The following is a 12,386-nucleotide window of genomic DNA, read 5'->3' as shown; positions in this document are numbered from 1 at the left end:
GACGACAGATGACAGCTCAGGCTGGGATGGTAGTGGAGGAGGCTGTGCAAAATGGTGGGGTCCTAGGTAAATTTTGAATGTAAAATTGATTGGCTTGTTAATGGATTGGATGAAGATATGAGAGAAAGAGAGGAGTCATGGATGACCCAGTTTTTCGATCTGAGCAAGTGAAAGAACAGAGCAGGTTTGGAAGTCATGAGTTCAGTTTTGGACATGTTAAAATTGAGCTATTTATCACACATTTAGATATAACACTTGAGACTCTATGCTAGTCTGCCTCTTAACAAAGATCCTATTTCAAATCACACATATCATACCAAATATTGTAATATTACAGACATTCTGGCCAATACCAGGAATAAAAAGAATATCTACTAGGGAATTTGATACATGAATCTGGAAAGGATTATGGTCAGGGTGGAGGCAAAAACTGGGGAGTCATTAGCATACAGATGGCATTTAAGTCTGGGATGGGATGAGACCCTCAGGGGAATGGGAATACCTATTCGTAAGTCTGGGGAGAGGAAATCCCGGGGCAAAATACTTCTAAAAACCGAAATCAGTCAAAGGGAGAAATAAAGTTTAAAATCTATTTATTGCTCACAAACTGCAGTCCAGGGCTGTCTCTCTTTTCTGCTCCAGCAGAAGCAAAACCAGCCCTCCTCTCTCCTCTTGGGAACAGATAAGCCCTCCTTGCCCAGGTAATTACCCATTGATATGGAGATGAACTTCTCTCCACCCCTGAGGAATGATGCAAATGCACTAAAACCATACTTCTTTCCACCTCTAAATGCCTATTGATATGCAGATTTACTAAAGCCAGGTGAGATATTCTAGAAATATTACAATTTTACCCACACTATGAAAAGGAGAATATTTGTGAATTTGGAGAATAATACATTCCAATATCTACTTGTTCTGTCTTTCTGGAGCCCCATGCTACACATATCCAGCCATATCTCTGAAGTACTATACTTCAGCATAGTAGTTCCCTCTTATCTGCAGGGGATATACACCAAAACCCCCAGAGGATGCCTAAAGACACAGAAAGTACTAAACCCTGCATATACTATTATTTTTCTTATACTTAGATACAAATGATAAAGCTTAATTTATAAATCAGGCACAGTAAGAGACAATGAACAAAAATAATGAAATAGAACAATTAAACAATATATTGTAATGAAAGGTATGTGAATGTAGTCTCTTTCTAAAAATGTTATTGTACTGTACTTACCCTTCTTCTTGTGATGATGTGAAGTGAAGTGAGGTGAATGATGTAAGCTTTGCGATGCAGTGTTAGGCTTCTATTGACTTTCTGACAGAACATCAAGAGGATCATCTGCTTCTTGACTGTGGTTGACCTTGGGCATCTGAAACCACAGATAAGGGAAACTACTGTAGTTGAATATTTTTAAACAAGTACATTGTTATTGTTCTGAATTATTAGCACATGTTGAATATGTCAAAAAGGCATTGATAAAATAAAGCAATAATTCTGGAACCATTGTGCACTAAGAATGTTGCCTAATTTTCACCTTGAGGAAGATCACAGCCAGGATTTGAAGGCACCAATGAGGCTGCAGAGGCTTCACTTGCAGCACTATGCCATTCTGCCTCTAAACAAAGACTTTCAATCTCATACTAAGGGTTGCAATTAGAGACAGTCTGTTTGTCATCAGGACCAATAAGAATTTCTTTTATAACTGTTGCTATTTAATGTTATTCTAAAAGTTTTCAAAAAGCAGTAAAATGTGTAATAGAAACAAAGGTACAAAGAGAGGATATAAAATTATCATAATTTGCTCCCAATGTAATTATGTAGTATAAAAACCCAGAGTAATCCATTGTGAGGCTATTAAAATTAATAAAAGACTACTAGACAAAAAGAGAGAGTTTTATTGCTTCCCTGCTTCTAACTGGATTAATCAGCAACTAAATATTTTGACATGGCTCAGTAGCTAGCTGTGCAGAAAGTTACTTGGTTGTACCTGGACAGCTGACTCAGAACCCGAGCTCAGAAGATCAGGTTCATTTCTCTTGGGTGTATTCCTATGAGTGGGATTTTTTAGGTCATAGGGTATATGTATGTTTAGCTTTACTAGAAGCTATGATACAGGTTTCCAGTGTGGCTATGCCAATTTATCCTCTCACTAGCAAAAGTATGAGAATTCCATTTGCTCTATTATCTTCTCCAATGCTTGGTATATCGTCAACTTCACGAGTCAATCTCTCTCTGTCTCCTTTGTTAACTGATCTGAAAAGATTCAATCAGTTTCTGTGATCTGAATCCGGACTCCAGTCCTGCCCACCATGTTCCTACTTGATTTGTATCTCAGCCCTGAGATCCTGCTTCTGTACTCTGTACTCTGCTCCATGATGCTGGGGCTGAGGTCTGCAATCTACATTTCTCAGACTCCTTTGCCAAGGTGGTGCCTGTTAGATTGGATTCTCTAATAGGAGGCACCAGTAGGTGTCCCTTCAGCTGTGGAAGACAGCCTCACCTCCAGATGCCAGATGCTTTCAGTACTGCCCAGAACACCACACCTCCACCAGTGGTCTAAGTACCAGTCACAGGGCACCTCACAGAGGTCAGGCTACTAGTTATGAAGCACTCCCTTCCCCCCTCAGAAATACTAGCACCAGCTGTGCTTTCCACAACCCTTTATAGAGGTCCCAGCACTAGCTATAGGGCACCCCGCTTAAAGATATGAACACTGCTATGTGTCAGCAGTCTGTGGAAAAGAACATAGAGGAAACCTAGGAACCAAAAAGTGTGGGTGTGAAATCAATCATGTTGCAGATGATTTTCTAGACCAAATATTTGATTTGTGCTAGGTGTATAGATTTAATTTTATCAAATCCTATTCATTTTCTTAAAGACCAAGCCTACTCCAACCCCCTCTTCTATCATAAAAAAGTGAAGGTTACAGTGATGGGGTGGAAAGAATCAACGATGTGACAATATCCTTCACCTGTAGCTGAATTTCAGGTGTAATCTTCCATCTAGCTCAGAATGAAGATAAAGACTTCATTAACAATTATAAATTGATAAGAGAAAAACATCTGGCTAAACATTCTGTTCTTTCTACTCAACCCTGACCCAGCATGTTCACCGAGAATGATATTTCAAGTTTCATGGAGTTTGGTAGTGACCATCGCCAGCTGTTATGGCAGGTACTGAGTGGGAGATAAACTTTGGGGATTAGCAAGGAAGAGAAGGGCTGTGCCAGAGAAAACCCTGGAAGGAAATGACCAAGTGATGCAATTAAGCTCCAAAGCCAACTATATTTCTGACTTATTCTGTTTCACACTCCACCCCCAAATGTGTTTCAGATGAGAGCCTTGCAGAGACAGTGTGAAAACAAGTCCAGCTCTCCCAAGACATCCACATTTTAGCTTGCCTAGGTTCTAGCAAGGTCAGTGTGAAGGTCAGAGAGGAAATAGCTCTCTCTGCTGGGGTGAGCTGAAGCTGACTGGACTTCTGTGGCCCCGGCCAAATCTCCAAGTTCTTTTTGTCCTCTTCTCTGACATCAGGTGTCGAGCTCTCCCATTCATGTAAGGTCTCTTGTCTTCCTATTTTTATCACCTGCACTTCTTAACCTGCACTGTTCACTGCTCAAACACTGATCTTTGAATCTGATATTTACAATTCCCTTTTGGCTTCCAAACTGAGCTGAAACTATCTCCTAGCATTCAGTGTCCTTGGGTTCAGGGAACTGCAATTAACAAAGAAGAACAAGATACTGACTGTGACTTTAAAGATATTCCAGAGGGATCTCAGAAGAAAAAAGTTTCATCTCTACCTTTAAGGAAATAAATATTGGTAATACTGTCATAGACACAAGACGTAGGATCAAAAACATTTCCCTGGGACATTTGAAAAGTCTGTTGTAGATGAAAAAACTGCTTAGAACCCAAGTTGCTTGAAACCTTCCATAGGTGCTATTATGCTTGACTTTGACCCTGTAGAGTCATAGTAAATGATAAAAACAAAATGTTCAGTGTTTTTATCACAAACCAGTACACATACCTAGGAAATCTTTGCCTTAACGTAATCCACAAGCTTGTGTTATTTTTATGTAATGGGTTCAGCCATTAATGCTTCTGCTTCCCAGGTTTCTAAGAGGAGAATCTTTCTCTGGGCCCTTGGGGTTGCTAATCTCGTTCTGCATGTTTATTAGTCTCATGGTTTTGCAGGTGTCCTTTCTCTCCACAACACTGCCAACATCTAGATAAAGCCTCTGTCACCTCCCCAGCACAGAACACAACTAATCCCAAACTCAGACATGGAGAGGTTTAAATTCTTCTCTTTCCTCTGTTTGATGTTGGCCAAGTCATCACCCTTTCCAAGTACCCTCTTCCTTAAACTGAGACAAACAATACTTGCTCACAGGGTTAATATACTTAGAACTAAATGCTTAGATTTCCAAGAAATCATACCTAAAGCATCTTTCACAAAATAACATCATAATACATATAAGGCATTATTATTTATGTTACTGATGTTGTGACAGCTTCCTCTGCTCTCTCCCTGTTTCTAGTACCTTCCCTTCCTAATCCAGATTGCCCACTGTTCAAAATCTAGTATTTCTAAAATACCCCTGCAATCATACTGCTTTTCAGCTCAAGAATTATAATGACTCACTCAACTCTCAAATTAAGCCCAAATTATCTCCATGGCATTTGAAACCCTTCAATTCAGTGAACTGGAATTAGCATTGATGAATAAAACATTGACTGTGGCTTTACAAAGAGTGAAATACATGGACGTACAATCAGGCACTGGGATATTTATGCAAATAGTAAATCATAAGTGAGAAGAACGTAGATGCAGCCTAGCTAGGAAGCCCAAAAGTAGGTGTGAAATCAAGTATTAGCCATCAAAGAAAGCATTCTGGAGGCCATAGGGCTAAACTGCCTTTTGAAGGGTAAGCAAGAATTAACACAATAAAGACAGATGGAAAGGACATTGCACTAGTCACAGTCTCTTCAGATTTACTTCTAGCTCTCAATGTAAGAAAATGCTCCCTGATTCTATCCTAATTCCTAGAACACTCTAGCTAGTGTCCTTCCCTATTTCTACTCACTGAAGTCCAATAATTGCATCCCTCCCACCCCCCCATGTGGCTTTCCTAGGCGAAACCCTCTTTACCCTGACCTTTCCTTTATTCTGATGGCCATCAGTGCTGAGGGCTAGGATATGTTCATGCGGTCTTAGGCTTGCCTATATATGGTTATAACCTAGCTTTCCAGTTGTTTCACATTATTAAAACAAAAGTCACTTTTATGCATTGTTTTAAGCTATTGATTTATTAAATGTTCCTTTGACCGCATGGAACAGATACAAATATAAAAGCTTTTGAGGTTCTTGTACAAAAGTAAGAGGAAGAAGGGAAGACTTTATGTAACTTCAAAAATTATAAACACCAATCTGAACACTGTTACCCGTAACAATCAATTAACCTACAATGTTTCAGAATCAAAAGTGACATTCCATAGGAGACAACATTACATTTTAAAAGGCTGCATATTTCCAAAAGCATATTTTATAGACGGTCTTGGAGGACACTTCTGTAATTGGTTAATTAAACAGAGGACTTTATTCTTGGAATAAAGCTAAGCAGTTTACCTGAAGGAACAAAACAGCAGCAGACTCACAGACTCCAAGAAGGGTCTAGCGGTTACCAAAGGGAAGGGGTGTGGGAGGGTGGGGGAGGAGGGAGGGAGAAAGGGATTGAGGAGTATTATGATTGGCACACATGGTGTGTGTGGGGTCATGGGGACGACAATATCGCACAGAGAAGGCAAATAGTGACTGTGGCATCTTACTATGCTGATGGGCAGTGACTGCAATGGGGTATGGGGGGACTTGATAATATGGGTGAATGTAGTAACCACATTGTTTTTCATGTGAGACCCTCATAAGAGTGTATATCCATAATACCTTAATTTAAAAAAAACTGTTTTTACTGTTCAGAACAACATCCATTTGCATGAGGAATCTCTTGTTCCCACCTTATCTGTCTATAGTTCTCTCTACTAGCTAATTAGGTAGTCTTAACTGTTCTGAACCAGGAAATTCTGGCCCTAAAGAAAGTTACCACATAATGAAGACAGAAAATAACATAAATCCATCTAATTATAAAGCAGGGACTATGATGGGGTTCATTTTTAATCCCTACATCTAGGACAGGACTGGATTTGCACTAGCTGTGTACGGATTGAAGAAATTAAGTTAAAACAAAGACCTTACTCAAAGAATCCCATTTCAATTCCTTAGGTAAATGGCTTACTCAGGACTGGACTCAAGAAAACTGATGACAGCTGTCATCTTCATGTGGGAACAGGATAAGACTGTGTGGGCGTCAGGCAAAGTCCCTTGATCTCAAGGAAGATGGCTCCTCCTCAAATCAGGTAATCCCATGTGTCCAGTCTTGGCAGCTGAGATGTAAGAGATGCATTTGTGGCTTTCTGGAAATGATAAGGGAGATGAAGGAGCAGAAGCCCTCCACACCATGCTGCCTCCTGCTTCCCACCTTTGGATTCAATTGTTTTACAACATCCTGCTTGGCGCTGCCCCGTCACCTGCTGACCATCAGTCCCCTGGGGCCAACAGAATGCGGCAGGCACCTGTCTAGGGCTCTGGCACCACTGGGCTCTCAAACCAGCCCTGCGGCTGCTGCCTCTGGGTGCCACGTGATGAGGAAAGTAAGCCTCTGCTCTCTTAGGTGGGCAATGACACATCAGGCAGGGGTCTTCCCTTACCGTGCATTGTCCTGCGTCCTTGAGCCTGAAGCTGTCCTGGCTGGCAGACCTGCGCACTGTGGCTCTTAAGGTCCAACTAGATTTTTTGTTTGAGAAAACACTTCTTAGCTTAATTATTACTCTTATTCACAAATATGAATGTGTATACATTATCAAATATAAGGTATGACCTAGATAGACAAAGTGTGAAATGGAGTATGTTTTTGATCACCTTGTTCCCACTGGACTACTGCACCATGCCCTCAGTTTGCCCTCAGAAATCTTACTCCCAGCTACCCTATGATACATTCTGGGGCCTTCCATCCCAAACAGCATTTAGGATTCCAGCCAGCCACTTTGTCCATGAACTTTGTGGCACGTGTCAGACAGGTATATCATAATGATAGCAATAGACTAACCTGGACTGAGATTTACCACAGATCAAGCATCTTACATGCACGATCTCACTTAATTCTCTCTGCAACCGTATCAAGCAGGTACAATTATTAGCCCATTTTGCTGACAGAAAAAGCAAGAATGAAGAATGATAGAGAACTTTCCTGAAGTCTCACCGTCAGTGGTATAGCAGGGAATGAAATGCAGGTCAGCTTTACACCAGCTTCATACTCTTACCCACTATACAATACAGCCTGTATTTTAGATAGAATGTGGACCTTTCTGTCAGGAAATTCCCCTAGGCTATACCAATTACTCTGTTGATTTAATCAGTGCAGAAAGATTTACAGGTCTGCTGTCCAGAAATTAAATAACTTGCTGTTATGACTCTATTCACTGTGCCATTTTCCTTATATATGAAGATTTTTTCCAAGTCCTAGTAATAAATAGGTGAAGTGCCATTCAGGAAAAAAAGCAAACATTTTTTATTTATACTTCATTTAATTCTCTAAAGGACTTAAGGTTGCTCAGACAAACCCACATACTACCAAATAATTTTTTTTAAATGATGGGGAAATCATTTCATAAATAAAATAAGGCCTGGGGTAAGATCAGCCCTGGGACTTTGTGCCACCCCATCCTGTACAGCTCACAGAGGTGGCCTCACATTTGCAGTTTCCTGGCAAAGACAGAATATGATCATTTACAAGATTCACAGTGTTCATAAGCTAAAACCAAAACAGCCATTCTAGAGAAGAACAGCTTGTCCTCACTGAGAATTGAGAAAATTATCTTCCACTGTTTTCCAAAATAGAAGTAGTGCATCCAAAAACTGGGAAAGAAAGATAATGCCTTTGAAGAGCCTAATGTTTCCTTTCTGGGTGCTCTGTTTTCAAAGAAAATCACACCCAGCCTCAAACATCAACTAGAAATTTGACTCTAACCCATTTCACTAGTAGACTAATTCTGATAAGGAATTTTGGAGTATTTTTTACTTGTAGGGTAAAATTTGAATCACTTTGATGCTTTCATATTTGGGGGGTATAAATTCAGATTAAATTAGGTATTCTACAATATGGGGTATTAGCTTAGACGAGAAAAACGCCATGGACTAGATGTTAGGTGATAGTGCTCCAGTTATAACAACTGACGTTTCAGAGATCAGTCTGAACCTCAGGTCTGTCATTTACTAATAGCATGATTATTTGGATGAGCTTCATCTTTCTGAGTTTAGTTTCTTCATTTGTAAAGTGGGGCTGATATTAACTGCCTCTGTGTTTTGAGAATTAATTAAGCATCCCATTAACGATGGACATAAACGCCTTTGTTACTGTAACAATTGTATCATGTTCAGCAAGTCACATTTCTGGGCTTTTGTTTCCTGATCTATAAAATGAGAGAATTGGGACAGGTGACCTCTAACTCCTTGTTCAGAGTTTATATCCAAGAATCCGGTGATTCATTATTGTTTTCTTCCCTCTATCTTCAGAGCATAATGACAGACATATTATTGCGCTTGACACCATAAATTAAAATTTTTTGCCTTTTCCTATGCCTGTTTCAATGTCATGTCTGGCATATAAAGGTCGGTCAATAATTGTTTACTTGTTTAAGTGAATAAATGAATGACTAGATGGATGAATGAATGGATAACTTAATATCATATAATCCATGATGATAAAGTACAGTAAAAAAGAGACAAGAAAGAACTATTCATTTTTGCTATATTTCTGGGTATTTTTTTAGGAATCCTGACAAAAGCAGAAAGTCATGATAAATATTCATTCCTAGCTAAGTGCAGGTAAAGAAAAAATCAGTGAGGGTTGGAGTTTTGTGGTAATGCAGGAAAGAAAAATCCAAGGCTATAAACATGAATTAGTGTTTTTTAAAGCAATCTGTATGTTGCTGACTTACATAGTTCTCGACTTGTCACAACCCAATGATTACTGAGGAAGGTTTTAGAATTTCTTTTCCCTGGACAATTTCGAAAATGTATTTCACTTTGTAAATAGACAAGTTTTTTTGTTAAGTTGGTTTTGCCTGTTTGTTTGTAAAATGTCCCTTCCAGTTCTAGGATCTCGTGACTTTATCAAAAAAGTAAACCTGTGTCTACAATTTACATCATCATAAGTAGAGTGCCAGTGAGTGTTTGGACCTATATTCAGCAGTTCCTAAAGAAAAGCAAGGAAGAGATGGTTTTTGCAGCCTATGAAACTAATATGAAACACCCTTGATTAAATTTGTTTTCACCTGGGCAAGGTTAAAGTGATTTAACACCTCTGGATTTAATAAGATTTTGACTTTCCATCAGGCCCTAACTTTCAAAAGAAGAAGGCAACACAGTTATGTCAATATGCACTGAGATGGAGGTGATCTCATGTCACTTGAGATAAATTTAAGTTACTTAGTCACAACCCTGGAGAATTTGGAGTAACCCTCTATGGAGCTGCCAATTCGAATACCTACTTTAGATACTTTTTTCTTGTTTTCTTGGCTAAGCCAGCAGTCTGTTTCTCATCGGGGAAATGAAGTAGATAGTTACCACACTTCTAGCAAAGAACTAGAGCAAATTCCAAAGATTCAGAAGTCAGTTTCCTTTCTAAGATATTTATTAATTGTACTGCTTTATTTTTAGAGCATTATTGGGGAAATTTGAGTTTAAAATGTGTCTTGAATGTGGTATAATAGTAGCAATGGACTGCAGAGGCTTTCTTAATCTCTTTCTACAGTTAATGCAACTCTTAATCTCTTTCTACAGTTCTCTTTCTACTATGGAAAAGTTGATACACTTGAATAAAAGTTGATACAACTGGCAATTTTTTTAAAGCAAACCTCAAAAGATATAATTCTTTCCATAAAGACAAGAATGTGTGTATGTGTGTGTGTATGTGTGTATGAGAGAGAGAGAGAGAATAAGCACAAGAGCTCAGGGCACTTATATGTCTGTGTTGGTGTGTGGGGATAATATGCCCAATCATTTTCCCCCTTTTTCTGGAATCTCAACCAACAAGAAGAAATGGGAGATGGGACAGAAGCAACTACTTAGATATATTTTTAAGAAAGTCCTTAAAATCTACCAATAAACCCCTATCTACCAACTAGAAACCTCTCTCCTAGGGCTTCTCCTGTAATAAGCAGCTTCTGTTTAGCTGAGCACTTGCTGACCTGTTCAGTTTTTCTTTTGATGCCCTATTGGGACAGCCAAGGAACTATTTCCAAGTCTCTGTTATGATCTGTGTGAAGGGATTAAGGAAGAGCATTCATCATGTCGTTAACTCTACAGTTTGCTTGCAAATTTTCCCAGAAATGTTTTAAAGGCAAGAAGATATTCCATTAAAAAAATAAAAGGGATGTAGTAACATATGTCAAACATAAAAGAAAGTTTTGAAATAATATGTACATGACAATCTCTATTTTAATTGTTCATATTTCCATATACAGAGCAAGACTGAAAAAATATATAACAGTGTTTCCCAAAATTTGTTTCTTTAGGATGCTAAATGGTGCCATATATATATATATTTCATTTTATGTCAGTTCAAGATTGTGAAATGCTCACATAAAAAAAGTTAAACAAGTTTTTTATTGCAGGGCTATCTCAATCAGTAATATGGTGATTGTGAAACTTCTAAAATAAAATATGTAGTTGTTATTGGGTTGACTCCAGTTCCCTTTACAAAGAGAATACTCTAGAATACAACTTACTGTATTACACCAAGCTTCCACTCTCTCCATCTCAAGGGGAAAACATACTCTCAGATTTTCCTGGGATTTCTCCCTACTCTTTAGAGCTGGGACATATTTTGGATCTCAGCAAGTATTAAGGCTTGTATGTAAGGAGTATGGGCTGGGATGGTGAATGACACATATCTAGCCCCTGTAGCCCCAGGTCATCAATACACACCAATTGATATTGAATTGTACATTAGTCTCTTCTCTTGCTCAGGTGAGACCCAGGAATGTTTCATGAAGCTGGGCAAAGGCTTTTCTGCCTAGCTGTGCCAGGAATGATTTCTCAGGTGTTCCTATTCCTTTCCTCTTCTGCCCAGCTTTGGGAATCCCTGTTACCTGGGCTGGAGGGGGAGAGGTAGGGATGAGAAGAGTGGAATCCTGGAATCAGACCAGCTCATGAGAGGCAATCATTAGATATTCAGGAATTTTGCAAGCACATAGACTTGACCTTGATAGTTTGATATTGGCCAGGGTGGAAGTATAAACCAACGAATGTCCCAAGTCAGGGTTTCCTGGCTTTTTCTCTGTAGGGAACTATTGTTAGAAAATTGTTTGCACCCTACTGCATTCCCCTTTCTCCAGCTGCCTTTAAGCTTCTGGACCAACATTTAAAGATTTACAGACTTATTTCTATTTTCTGTCCTACCACATGCCCCCTCTCCCAAGCCAGTGAAGCACAAAGTTGACTATTGTTTAAATTAGTAGAAGAAACAGGGGAAGGGAGAAAGTTAGAAAGAACAATAAACATAAATTACTACTGGAAGCTATACAGTAGTAATACAGTAATACAGTTTATATGGTATCCCCAAATGTACTTGATGAAGGATCCTAATTCTCTGAGAATTTTGATATATGTGAGTAATAGGGGAAACAACTAATTTCCTTAATTTAGAGGAAGAAAGTTTTAAACTCTACATACCCACAACTCAGAATTATAAATAATATGTAACAATTCTATTCATTTGGTGAAAAAATTCTGTGACTGCACACCCTATTCTCTTAATCCAGTTTTTGACTAGTACGAAAAAAACAGAAACCAATATAAATAACATTGCACTTAATTCTTTTTCTAACACCTGAAATCAGTGGGTTATTAACACTCATTCATTCATTCAACAGACATGAAGAGCTACTATATTCTCGGCATTGTTCTAAATACTCAGAATACAACAATGAGTACAACTGATACAATTCCTAAAGAGATATTCCCCTTTCTCCAGCCGCCTTTATACAAGAGTAAAAAAGTTTTCAACTCCTATTCTTCTCTCCTCTTTCCCGTTTTCTCCTTGTACAGTCTCAGGGGGCAGGGAGTGGGGCGTATGTATAAGCTTTCTAACCAATCACATATCTTACACAGCACTCATTTCATCAATGATAAATCATATTTCCAACACTAACAAACGTGCTGGTGTCAAAAAGATATGGATGAATATTAAATGGGTAACACCATGTGAATGAAGCCAGTTGGGAAAGAGGATACTGAATGATTCCAACTATATGGTGTTCTAGAA

The sequence above is a fragment of the Manis javanica genome, chromosome 10, assembly GCF_040802235.1.
Source record: "Manis javanica isolate MJ-LG chromosome 10, MJ_LKY, whole genome shotgun sequence".
Lineage (NCBI taxonomy): Eukaryota > Metazoa > Chordata > Mammalia > Pholidota > Manidae > Manis > Manis javanica.
Note: the sequence above shows the minus strand (reverse complement) of the source record.